The sequence below is a fragment of the Zingiber officinale genome, chromosome 5B (genome assembly GCF_018446385.1).
Source record: "Zingiber officinale cultivar Zhangliang chromosome 5B, Zo_v1.1, whole genome shotgun sequence".
NCBI lineage: Eukaryota > Viridiplantae > Streptophyta > Magnoliopsida > Zingiberales > Zingiberaceae > Zingiber > Zingiber officinale.
In genome coordinates, this window is record NC_055995.1 from 22,775,029 (window position 1) to 22,788,109 (window position 13,081).

At 40.4% G+C, this 13,081-nt stretch overlaps 1 pseudogene; it reads right to left on the minus strand.

Annotated features, from left to right (window-relative positions):
• Positions 1–5,884: 5,884 nt before the first annotated feature.
• On the minus strand, positions 5,885–10,453 carry LOC121986563 (annotated as a pseudogene).
• Between the last annotated feature and the right edge of the window lie 2,628 nt (positions 10,454–13,081).

Genomic DNA, 13,081 nt, shown 5'->3' on the forward strand with positions numbered 1-13,081 from the left:
CTTTCAAGATATCTCCTTAAATAAATCTTAACTTGAGCATCGGAGTGATCCCGAGATCTGTTCCTTGGTCAGTCTAACCCTCTATTGAAGAGGCCTTTCTAGACCCTTCATTCTCTTCATAGACGATCTCTGAGGAGGAGCGTACATTAGTCCGTTCGTTAACTGATGATTTAATTATTCATGATATTTGATCCGAATAATTTTAAAAAAAATACCGATATTCACGAGCAAAGCTATTATGAGGCTACTGATAAGGATAGAAATTTCAATAAAGCACGTGCTTCCTGTGATTACTTTAAATTCAGCATTGTAGGATATGTATAACTCCTAAGATATATTTACAATATTGTACCACCACTTTTGACAAGACTACCTATATTGGTCTACAGGCTACAGCACAAGATACAAGTAGTATCTAAAACCAAAATCCCTTATCACAAGAAACTTGAATAAAGTGTGAAGCTTTCTACTTTTGAAGAAAAAAAGATTGAGAGTAACTTTGGATTCAATATAACAAGACCAATAAAACGAACTAAAATAAGTTACAATAACAAGTCTAATTGATGTGAGGCCGTGGCTAAGGTGAGACTTCGCTGTGAGACTATGGTAAAGGTGAGACCTCATTGCAACATAGGGTGAGAGGGGAGAAAAGTTATCGTGAGGATTGATAGAAGCAGATTGCTAGAGGAAGAGGAATGATGAAAGAAGAAAATGGAGAAGAGGAGATGGGAATTGCATGAGATTGGGAAAGTGAAATGGGGATCCGATTTAGGGGAAAGGATTTAGGGTTTAAGGTTCTATTTCAATTAAAAAAAAGATAGCTTGGTGCATGAAGCTCCCGTTATACGGGGTCCCGGAGAAGGATCCATTGTACGCAACCTAACCCTGCTTTTTGTAAGAGACTATTTCTAAGATTTGAACTCGTGACTTTTTGGTCATAAAACAATAACTTTACCGTTGTGCCAAGGTTCCTTTTCATTAAGGTTCTATTTTAACCATGGAAGTTTAATTCCATCACTAAAATAATGACGGACATTAATTCCGTTGCTAAAATAGCGATGGACGTTTAATTCTATCGTTATTTTATCGATAGACATTTGATTTTGTCATAATTTCAGTTACGGAACATTAATTCCGTCACTAATTAGCGAAGAAAATTTAATTTCGTGACTAATTAGTGATGGAATTAATGTTCCGTCTTTATTTAGAGACTGAATTAGAAACGGAATATTTATCTCGTCACACATTAACAACCAAATTTTATATTCTATCGTTAATTAATCACATAATATTAATTCGAACGCTAATTAGTGATAGAATAAATATTCAATCATTAATTAATGATGGAATAAATATTCTGTAACTAATTTAGTCGCTATTTACCTCCTCCTCCTTCTCCTTGTAGTGAGACGACCTTGTTTGAACAAGATATGTTCTATAGGCTCATACAACTATTGTCCCCGGTGCTATGGTACCATGGTAGAACATTCGAATTGTCACCCAGGTACTCATGCTATGATATATTTGTAAGAATTTTTACTTCAAATAGGGGGTAGAATCAAAAAAATATTGTACTTCTAGATTAACCATTACTTGTACTTTTCAATTTACCTTGATGATCGATAAATATTTTTCATGAAATCAGTCATCTTAAAAATAATGGTTAATTAAAATTACCATGTCTGCTTCTTCTCGTGAGAGAAAGTGAATAATACATATAAAAAAATAAATTTAAAAAAAAATAGAGAAATTACTAAAATTAAGAGACAATAAAATGAGAGAATGAATTATAAATTGAAAATACAAAAGTTGTAAGTTATTGAATTGAGAGTAGGGTTCAGGGATTTATCTAAAAAAAATTAGACACTTTAACTAAACATATTTTTTGACAATTTAATATTTTTAAATCTAGATAATTAAAATGTCCCTCAAACTAATTATATTTAAAATGCCAAAAATATATTTTAGTCAAATTACGTGACTCAAAGAGTATTTAATTATTCAAATTATCAAGTCCCGGATCGTGCCTAGCACATATGTCATGAGCTAAAGATGTTTAATTGTTTGTGCCTAGATGAGTCAATCGGGCCAAGTTATCCCAGCTCAATTTGGGCCAAGCTCAATATAGTTCGTTTCTTAGTGTCGTCTCCGGCACAATCTACATGTTGATTTTTAACTAAAAAGTTTTTAAAAATAAAAATAGAACAAGCATATAGTATATGATGGGGTGATAAAGAGAGACCTATTAAGTACAGGTCAAAATATAGAGATAGAGACTAACGCGAAGGTGTAAGTCAAGGAGGTCAGTGTCAGAGAATCGATAAGCACGCCGTGAAGGTGCTTGAGTCAGCCTCTACTGCAATGGTCGATCGAGAATGAGGCGCCTGACCGGTCATGATCTAGTCCGAGCAGAAAGCCCGTGCAGCCAAGATCATTGGACGTTCATCATGGAGTAGAGGAGCGTTAGGGCGACCGAGAAGTTAGCCCGATCGAGCGAACACAAGCTGTCAAGTCGCATTACCCCATGGAAAAGCGGCACAGTCAGGCCAAGCGGGGGAGTACTCGGTCGAGCGGCTATCCCGCTTGATCGAGCAAAGGGATCACTGACATATCTCTCAATATCCTTTTGGGAAATAGTGCCACTGACACCAAGCATGGTCAACAGGCAGATCGTATGGTAGAACCTTTCACTGTCTCATCAGAGGTTTGCATGTCCTGTTAAGGTGAGGTGTCAGAGATGCTTTATTGACACGTTCTTTCATAGGACAAGTAAAAACGTGCAAACACCTTGGGACGTGTGCCTGTACATTTCTATGGCTCCATATGCTTGGGGGTGCGTGCTCGCACGTCACCACAGCTCTATATAAAGGGGGATCCAACTACCGAAGGAGGTATGCACGCGCACCTATTCTACTATTTAGAGCTCTTGCCTACTGTTCGTGTTCCTCTTTGCTGTTGTCAGTGACTAACTTGAACGTCAGAGGGCCAACATTAGGGACCCCTTCTCCTGTCCGGTACTTAAGTTTTTGTCCTTGCAGATCGGGCATAGTCCTCGCACAGGCCACCAAGGAGCCACATCCCCAACTAGCCGCCTGTAGGTATGATCAAACAAGTTAAGTTAGGTATTGTTGTGTTTAACCCTATGTCTAAGTGTGCAGGAACTTAGGAGCACAGGACGTCAAGCGAAAGACGTAGCTAGCGAGAAGGACGATACAGGAGAGAGCCGACGGGTTCAGTGCATCTGAGGGACGAGGTGCTGCGGAAGAGTACGCAGGCGGACGAGAAGGAGGTGCGCGGCGTTTCCGAGGGACGAGAAGCCGGAGTGGAAGCTTGCTCGAGAAGGCTGAAAGTTGGGTTCGGCCGAGCCCTATTACAGATTGTCGAAATCACCCAAGCGAGCGGAGCCGGAGTGAAAGACCCGGACTATTGCGAGTGGAATCAAAGAAGGAGGTCGGGATCAAAAGTCAGCAAAAGGCTGACTTCTGGGGCTCGGGGCGCCCGGACTGGTCCGGGGCGTCCGGAACCCTTCCGGGTGCCCGGAACCTGAAACTTAGCCACATTCGACATGGCACATACCGTTACATCGGGGATAAAATATTATCCCATTTCAGGCTCCTGGAACCCTTCCAGGCGCCCCAAGCAAGGCTATATAAGCAACCCTGCTCCCAAAAGCTAAATACAAAAAAAAGAGAAACAATACTTGTACTTGTTTAGTTTTCTGTTTCTATGAGTTCATTGCTGTAAAGAGGCTTCTCAGCCTGAAGGAGAAATTAGTGTGGCTTCATCTGCATTGGATTAACAACCTCCCTGTTTGTAACCAAGTAAACCTGCTATGCCTCTTTCCTTTTAGTCTCTTTTATTATTCTTATGCAAGTGTTATTTTAATTAAGTTATAAGTCGAGAAAAGTTTGTTTGCTTAATTTGTGCAGGGGCTATTCACCCCCCCCCCCCACCCTAGCCGACCGCCAAGGGTTCTAACAAGCGATATTAGAGTCGGGACGCTTCAAGAGGACTAACCGCCAAACGAAGCACACGAGATGGCCGAACCAAGCATCTACTCGCCAAAGTTTGAGGGGTAGTTCGCGAGCTGGAAAAAGTAAATAGATGTATTTTTTAAAACCGATTTTGAATTGCTTTTAATAATGAAGTTCGATTTTGTAGCACCCGTAGATAAGGAAGAATACCAGTGGATGAAGAAGGAGCAGGTCGACTTCATGGTAAACGGCAAAGCAAAGTTCCATCTGCTGAGCATCCTACCGCCACAAGAAGTCAACCGGATCGGCGCCTACAACTCAGCAAAGGAGCTTTGGGATAAGTTCTTTGAGCTACACGAAGAGACGTCTGAAGCCAAGCTCGTGAGACGGGATCTGCTAAGGAACCAGTTGAGTAACATAAAATTGGAAGTAGAAGAAACCGATGCACATCTTCACTCAAGAATGAAGGAACTAATCATCGGACTCACGAATCTCGAAGAAAAGGTAAACAACTGAGATTCGTTAAGGTACGCGCTTAATACATTTCGTAGAACTACCGAGTGGGCATGATTAGTAAATGCTTATTATATATATAAAGATTTAGAATCTGTTACCTTAGAAGAAATATTTTCAACATTTGAAGTCCATGAAACAAGATGTGCAGATTCAAAGAAGAAGTCGAAGCACAATATTGCCCTCAAGGCGAAGATGGATGAACTAGATTCAAAATCCTCTCTGGACGACGAAGAAATGGTGATGATGGTAAATCAATTTAAAAAAATTATTCAAATCTAGAAAATCTAACCATCCGCAGAGTAGCAAGAGAAGAAAAATCATATGCTACCACTACAATGAAGGACACATTAAAGAAAACTGCCCTAAATTGAAGAATAAGGACAAGGGCAAAAACAAGAAGCCCATCCAAACAAATAAGCACAAAAACCTGAAGGCGACGTGGGATGAAACGTCATCCGAATCAGAAGTTAAGGCCTTCTCCGGACTTGCGTTAATGACCAGTCATCAAGAAAATCAACACGAAGCAAGCTCGTCCGAAATGAGCATCGAGAGCATTGATGAACGGAGAGCTACATCGAAAGAGAGTAGCAGTACAAGGGAAGCTACGGATAACGAGATTGATAAGGTAAGTCAGGTACGATCTCTTCCACCCAATAAATTATTCATATTTGTTAAACTATTATCGAAAAACTATTGCTCATTGGAGAAAGAAAATAAGGAATTAATTTTAGATAAGTCCTGCTTATTAGAATATTTTAAAAATTCACTACAAGAAAAAAGCTGAAAGACAACGCTTTTTATGTGTTGTCTATGTGGCTGAAAAAGCATTGTTAAAAGCACTGTTGTTAAAAGTCCGCTCAAAGATAACGCTTAAAAAGCGTTGTCTTTTTTTAGAAAGACTACTTTTGCAACGCTTAAAAAGCGTTGTCATTTTTTGTAAAGCCAACGTTTTTCAACGTTTAAAAAGCATTGTCATTTTTTTTGTTTTTGCAAAGATAATATTTTTCCAACACTTAAAAAGTGTTGTGTTTTTTAAAATATAACTTTTTAGTAAAAGATAAATTTATTTACAAAATTATTGTCTATTATATTTACACCACGAATTACATAATTAAACACTAATAAATAATACTAATTAAAATATCATGAAAGTACAACTGATCAATCTTCTTACTATTGAATTAGAAATGTGTCATACAATTCAAAAAGAAAATATGTAAATATAATCCATAAACTTTGGATCCATGTTAAGTCTATATAAAAGCAAAAACTTTATATACTAGATATGCATATTAGTTCCAACATATCTTGCTTCTTGGATTGAATCTTTTGATAATATTGTATCTTTTCATAAATATATGAGTACCCTTCTTAGTAAAATAAAAATCTCACTTTCAGTTTCTTTCCACATTCATCTGCGAGGAAGAAAATTATTAAATTATAATTAAGTAGCAAGGAGTAACCAGAATTCTTCAATTTGCAACCATTAGATAAAATACTCACTACTGGTAGACTCTGCACTACAAAACTTGCTAGTATAGAGGAGCTCTCGATGGAAGAGTAAAATGATGGCCCAGTAAGCAAGTAATTTAACAATCCATTTATGTCTGGATGAGGTAACAAATGAACTTACAATTATTGACAATGCATATTATAAAGAACAAACAAATGTAATGGATGAAAAAAAATGTAGAACTAACTTGCAAACCGAGAGAGAATGCCACACAAGTGTCCAAGAAATGAAACATTAGAGGCTAGAAATTGGAAGAGTATCAACAAGATCCATGCATACCTGAAATATACAATTCCAACAGTGAAGGGTCCATATCAAATTTTATTTCTAATACATGTGTAGCTAAAGATAAGTAAAATAACTTAATATGACAAGAAAGGCATATACCATTTAGTAGACACATTGAAGAGTCCAAAAACACTGCAAAAAGGATAATGAAGTCAACTTAAAAAAAATTATCATTAGCAGCATGAATCATCAGGTTATTTAGGAGTTTAGCTTCCCTCTAAGAAACTGATAGAAGCAAAATAAGCGCATATTCGGTATATCAGTGAACCAGATACACATGCAATATAGTTTAGCTAACCTTCTAGATTGAACATCACTCAAACTTATTTCTATGATAATCGTTACATATAGTATCCCAGAGAAACCAATGGCTCATTCAACCACTAGGAATGGAAAAGCATGGAAGGGATTGTTCGCCACCAGTAATGCAGTTATTAGATAAAATATAGAATTGGTAGTTGCAAGCAGGAGGATCAAATATAGAAGTCGAACAAAGCCCATTATTCTTTCCAATTCAGTGCCCAAGGCTACCAAAGCTAACATATTGAATAGAACATGGAGCAAAGATCCATGAAAAAGAGCATATGTATACATCCTCTAAACTGCAAGATATATAAGCAAAAATGTTAGGGATTTAAGAGCTAAAATGAAATTTATGTTTTATGAAAACAAATTAAATGGTAAGATGATAGGACACTGATAAAGTTGGAGCAGAAATACAATATTACAAAGTACCAGTGACATATTCCTAGTGTTTAGATGGTTATCTAGCAGATATTAAATTATAGCAACGTATCTTTAGCAGATGTAAGAATCTTAGAGTAAGTCATTATATTATCTTTTATGCGGTGTATTTCTATAGGTGAGAAGCATATCTAACTAAAGGAGTCATAACCAACCAACAAGTAGATCAGATAAATAATTCCACAAGTGAATATATATGATGCCAGAAGTAATAAACGGAACACTGGACCACCATTGACGTAGCCTGGTTGGCAATCCTGCCTATAAGCCATAAAAAATGACAATTAGGAGTCAGAGGGAACCCACTAGTGGCATTATTTAACACAATGACCAAATAGAGGATGTAATAATATTTGCACAGCATGTTCGTAGCCACTGATACCCAAAGCAAAAAGAAACTAATGTGGCAAGATGAGCAATGATGCTATTTGATTTGATGTTAAATGAAGCAATATGCAGTGCTAGGTAACTGGTACTATCAAGTATCAAATAGGTAAACCTAAATGGTTTTTACCTTGAATAAAAGAATTTCAGTCAACATCTTGTTAACAAAATATATATATATATATATATATATATATAAAAGTTACAAAAATGTACCATTCCAAAAGTATGACTATCCTCCGAATGCAGTTTCTGCAAGGTAAGAACACAGTTGAAGATCGCCTAATTCCACCATACCTGTATCTGCAACACCTTCCACCAAAAGGGATGAGAAGCAAACATTGTAAAATGAGCCAAAGCCTTCGTTGGCAAGCATGCTCTTCGCCACTATGGCAACTATGCACAAACCAATGACAACTATAGAGACCACATAATTAGTGAGAAATGACAGTGAGCAATGAAAAACAATGCAAGTATGAAACTAACCCTAATAAATGAAAGACAGTGAAATTAATAAAATCTAACCTAACTAAACTACACTTGCAAGAGAATTAAATGAAACGTAAAGTAAAGCATTAACGAAACCTACACTAATCTAATCTAATTACATCCGAATAAAACCAAGAGCTTAAAGCAATTGGGAGAGACAAGACAAGCAATAATTAAACTAACCTAATAGCAACAAATGAAGAAACACAAGTGATTGAGGAAATTCATGGAACACTTAACATGCATGAATCAAAGTAAACTATGCACGTGCAATCTTAACATGGGGAGTTAGTACTTCACTACAATTTAACTCAAATGCAATTCAACAATCAGCATGAATAAACAACCCAACACAAAAAAGATAACCCAAAAGCACATCACCCAAGCTCGCGGACAGAAGAAGTTTCTCCTTAATTATCGAATGGAATGAGCGAATGTAGATGGAGATCGGATGAAGAACCCGAAGAGAAGAACCCAAAAGCACATCTCCTGCATTTAATTGTAATTAATCCTTTAAATAGTTACTCAAATATTTTTTGACTTAGAATTTTTTTTTTTGCAAAATATAAAATTTCTAAAATTACTATAATTTTTTTTAAGTGATATCAAAATTATTTTCAAAGTTTACAACAACTTGATAAATTTTTCAAAATGTTGGAAAATCAGAGCTTTTTTAACTAAAAACTTTTTATTTTTGAAAAGCTACCCTTAGATTTTTTTAATACCCCATTTTTTATATGATCAAAGGGGGAGAAGGGAAGATTAATTCTAGGGGGAGGTAGTTTAAACTTTTTTTCAATTTTTGCACTTTATTGTAAAATTTATTTCTTTTACTTTATGTTGGTTTACCCTAACTTAACTTGGGTTGCTCACATTAAAAAGGAGGAGATTGTTGGTATCCCAAGATAGTTTTAATGTGATCAAACAAGTTAAGTTAGGTCCTATTGTGTTTAACCATGTGTCTAAGTGTACAGGAACTTAGGAGCATAGGACGTCGAGCAAAGGATGTAGCTTGCAAGAAGGGCGGCATGGGAAAGAGCCAATGGGCTTGGTGCATATGAGGGATGAGGTGCTGCAGAAGAGTATGTTGGCGGACGAGAAGGAGGCGCACGACATTTTCGAGGGACGAGAAGCCAAAGCGGAAGCTTGCTCGAGAAAATCGGAAGTTAGGTTCGGGTGAGCCCTATTCCGAATGGTCGAAATCACCCAAGCGAGCGGAGCCGGAGCGGAAGACCCAAACCATTGCGAGTAGAACCAAAGAAGGAGGTCGGGACCAAAAGTCAGCCAAAGGCTGACTTCTGGGGCTTGGGGTGCCCAGACCATTCCAGGGCGCCCGAACCAGTCCAAGGCGCCCGAAACCCTTCCGGGAGCCCAGAACCCGAAACTTAGCCACATTCAACGTGGCATGTACCATTGAGTCGGGGATAAAATATTATCCCATTTCAGACGCATGGTACCTTTATAGGCGCCCCGAGTAGGGTTATATAAGCAGCCCTACTCCCAGAAGCTAAATACAAAAGGAAAAAGAGAAACATCACTTGTACTCGTTCAGTTTTCTGTTTAGCTTATATTTCTATGTGTTCATTGTTGTAAAAAGGCTTCTCCGCCTGAAGGAGAAATTAGTGCGACTTCATCTGCCTTGGATTAACAACCTCCCTGGTTGTAACCAAGTAAATCTGTTATGCCTCTTTCCTTTTAGTCTCTTTTATTATTCTTATGCAAGTGTTATTTTTATTAAGTTATAAGTCTAGAAAGGTTCGTTTGCTTAATTTGTACAGGGGTTATTCATCCCCCTCTAGCCAACCGCCAAGGGTCCTAACACCGCCTTCACCGAGTTTGGACAGGATCATATTTGACACCATTTGTGGAAATTTAGCCTGCACCTGAACCGTGAAGATGGAGGACGTTAGACAACTCACCACTATCTCTTTAATGTAGGAAGATTTGGGCATGTTGGTCAACACCTGAGCAGCCATGTTATTGCAGCAGTAGCAAGAAGCAGTAGTTGATGGCCAAGCAACGAACGAGTCAGCTGCATCGTTGAGAGGACAACAGGTCGACCAACAGAGCCGAGCTAAAGATCATGTCGGTTAGCAATCACATTACCAACCAACCGACATTTCTCGTGAAGCGCTGAACGTGTCAATTCCCTTTTATCGAGCACTATTCTGCACACCCTCGAAAAAGCAAGGACAAGCGGAGAAGGCTAACGGATCCTCCTTAGATAATGCACCCACTCGGGATAAGAGAAAGGGAAAGGCGCCCAAACTAGACGATTCCCCCGAGCGGATCAATCAACAGTTCTCCTAGGAGATTCTGGAGGACCAACTATCGGCCAACTACCGATCATTGACAATCGGGGAGTACAACGGGATGACCGACCCCGAAGACACTTGGTTAAATTTGACAACCAAGATAATTTACACCAGTACACGGATGAAGTGAAGTACTGGATTGTCCTCACCACTCTAGCTGGATCGGGGCAACGATGGTTCTGATGTTTGTCGGTCAGCTCAATGCGCAGCTTCAAAGATTTAAGCGGCATTCTTGCAGCACTTCGCTAGCAGCCATCGCTACCAGAAGATGAATGTCAATCTGCTTGCCATCAAGCAAGGGCCCAAAGAAACACCGCAGGCCTACATCAAAAGGTTCAACTAGGTGGCCATGGGCATCCCTTCGGCCACCCGAAGATAATGGTCAGTGCCTTCTTGCAAGGGCTAGCAGAGGGTGAGTTTTTCCGCTCACTCATTCAAAAGCCCCCTAGAGACTTTGATCACCTACTCGGATGGGCCACCGAGTATATCAACATCGAGGAGGCCCAAGAGGCGCAAAGGAAGGAGTCGGTCGTCGAGTCGACCACCACTTCCTAGCGGCGTCACTCAAGCCATAACAACCCGCCAAAGGGACCCCGAGCGGGAATGTCTCAATAGTACTAGGAGAATCGAGCGCACGTTGTACAACATGTTGAAGAAGAATGACCCAGAAGCTCAAAAGGGTGAAAATGGGCGTCCCTGTTCTGCTCCTACCACCGGTCGGCAATGCATAACACACAAGACTACTACAATCTCAAAGCAAGAGAAGGTCATCTAGTCCCACAAAAGTTCCATCATAGAACTCCCTCACCTGAGCACCAATGGCACCACAGGTTGGGCGAAAAAAGGGAGGAGATAAGTCCTAGGGCCGAACAACATCGGGATTGGGCCCATCGAAGAAGAGAGACCAGTCCTTCCCGAACCTCGGTCGAACGGACCCAGCTCTCAACGCGAGAGGAGGAAAATAGAAGCAATGCTACTCAGGGAGAAATCGTGATGATCGCCAGTGGCCCGACGGATGGGGACTCTAACCGGGCAAGGAAGTCGCATGCTCAGCGACTTGAAATTCATGTTGTTAGATGCAGTAAGGAGAAGGCAGATGGGCTAGAGATCAGCTTTGGTCCCCGGGACTTGGAGGGAGTAGAAGTCCCTCATGACGACGCTCTAATCATTCAAGCAGTAATAGCTAATTACAATGTTCGCGGAACTTTTGTAGATATAGGCAGCTCGGTGAACATTATCTTCAAAAAGGCGTTTGACAAGATGTAGATTGAGTGCAACGAGTTGAAGCCCATGACCGCTCCTCTATATGGGTTCACCGGCAATGAAGTGTTGCTGATCGACCAGGCGCGGTTGGCCATATCATTTGGAGAAGAACCACTGAATCGGACAAGGACCATGAACTTCATTGTGGTGGATGCGCTATCGGCGTACAATGTCATAGTGGGCCGACTAGCCCTGAATGAATTCCGAGTGGTCATCTCCACTTTTTGTCAAAAAATTAAATTCCCCATAGGCGATGCTGTTGGAGAAGTCAAAGGGGACCAGTTGGCTGCTCGACGATGTTATGTCGAGATGGTCAAGTCAGAGACTAAAGCTGCATGGAAGGCACAGCGGATGGAAGTGAATGCAATACTCAAAGGACCCCCAGTGTTGGTCTATGATAAGAAGGAGAAGGTCTAGATCCACTCTAGCCGATAGAGGCAACAAGCCGCTGATCTGCCTCAGGAGAAGAAGGCTGACTTGGTTAAGTGTCTTAGGCGAAACCACGATGTCTTCGCCTAGTCTACCTGCGAGCTTTCGGGAATATCGCCTAGTGTAGCTCAGCACGAGCTGCATGTCCGACCAAACGCCCACCCGGTCAAGCAAAGGAAGCGCAACTTCAGCTCGAAGTAGAACTAAATAATCCGGGCGGAGGTCTAGAAATTACTTGATGCTGGCCATATTCGTGAAGTATAGTTCCTGAGTTGGCTTGTCAATGTGGTGCTAGTTTCTAAGCCAGGCAACAAATGCGGGTGTGCATCAATTTCCGTGACCTGAATAAGGCTTGCCTAAAGAACTTCTATCCTCTATCATAGATCGATCAGATGGTTGACTTGACAGCTAGCTGTGAACTCATTTCCATGCTCGATGCGTACCCAGGGCTAACAACAGGTCCCACTCACCAAGGAAGACCGGGAGAAGGTTAGCTTTATCACTGTTGATGGAATATATTGCTACAACATCATGTCATTCAGGTTGAAAAATATGTCAGCACGACTTATTAGATGTTGATGAACAAAGTATTCCGGGGGCAGATCGGTCGCAATATGGAGGTATATGTAGATGACATATTAATAAAGTCTATCAGAGCTGCTGACCTCTGTGCAGATGTGGAGGAGACCTACCTAACTTTAAGAAGGTTTGGGATAAAGTTGAACCCAGGCAAGTGCCTATTCAGGGCGAAGAGCGGACGCTTCCTAGGCTATATTGTCAATAAGTGGGGGATAGAAACGAACTCGAGCAAGGTAAAGGTTCTTCAAGACATGTCCTCGCCTCACAACCTTAAGGAAGCTCAGCAGCTGATCGGACGAATCATGGCACTGTCTAGATTCATTTCAAAGTCGTCCGATCGGAGCCATCTCTTCTTCAAGATACTATGTTGAGCAACCAAGTTCCACTAGGACACAGAGTATGACAAGGCGCTGGAAGAGCTGAATAAGTACATGTCCTCTCTCCCTATATTGGTAAAACCCATCACCGACGAGCCACTCAGGATTTACTTGGCGTCTACAGAATGAGCGGTCGGCTCAGCGTTGGTGCGGTAGGATGACTCTGAACAGTAGTCGGTGTACTTCTTAAGTCATCTATTAAAAGATGTT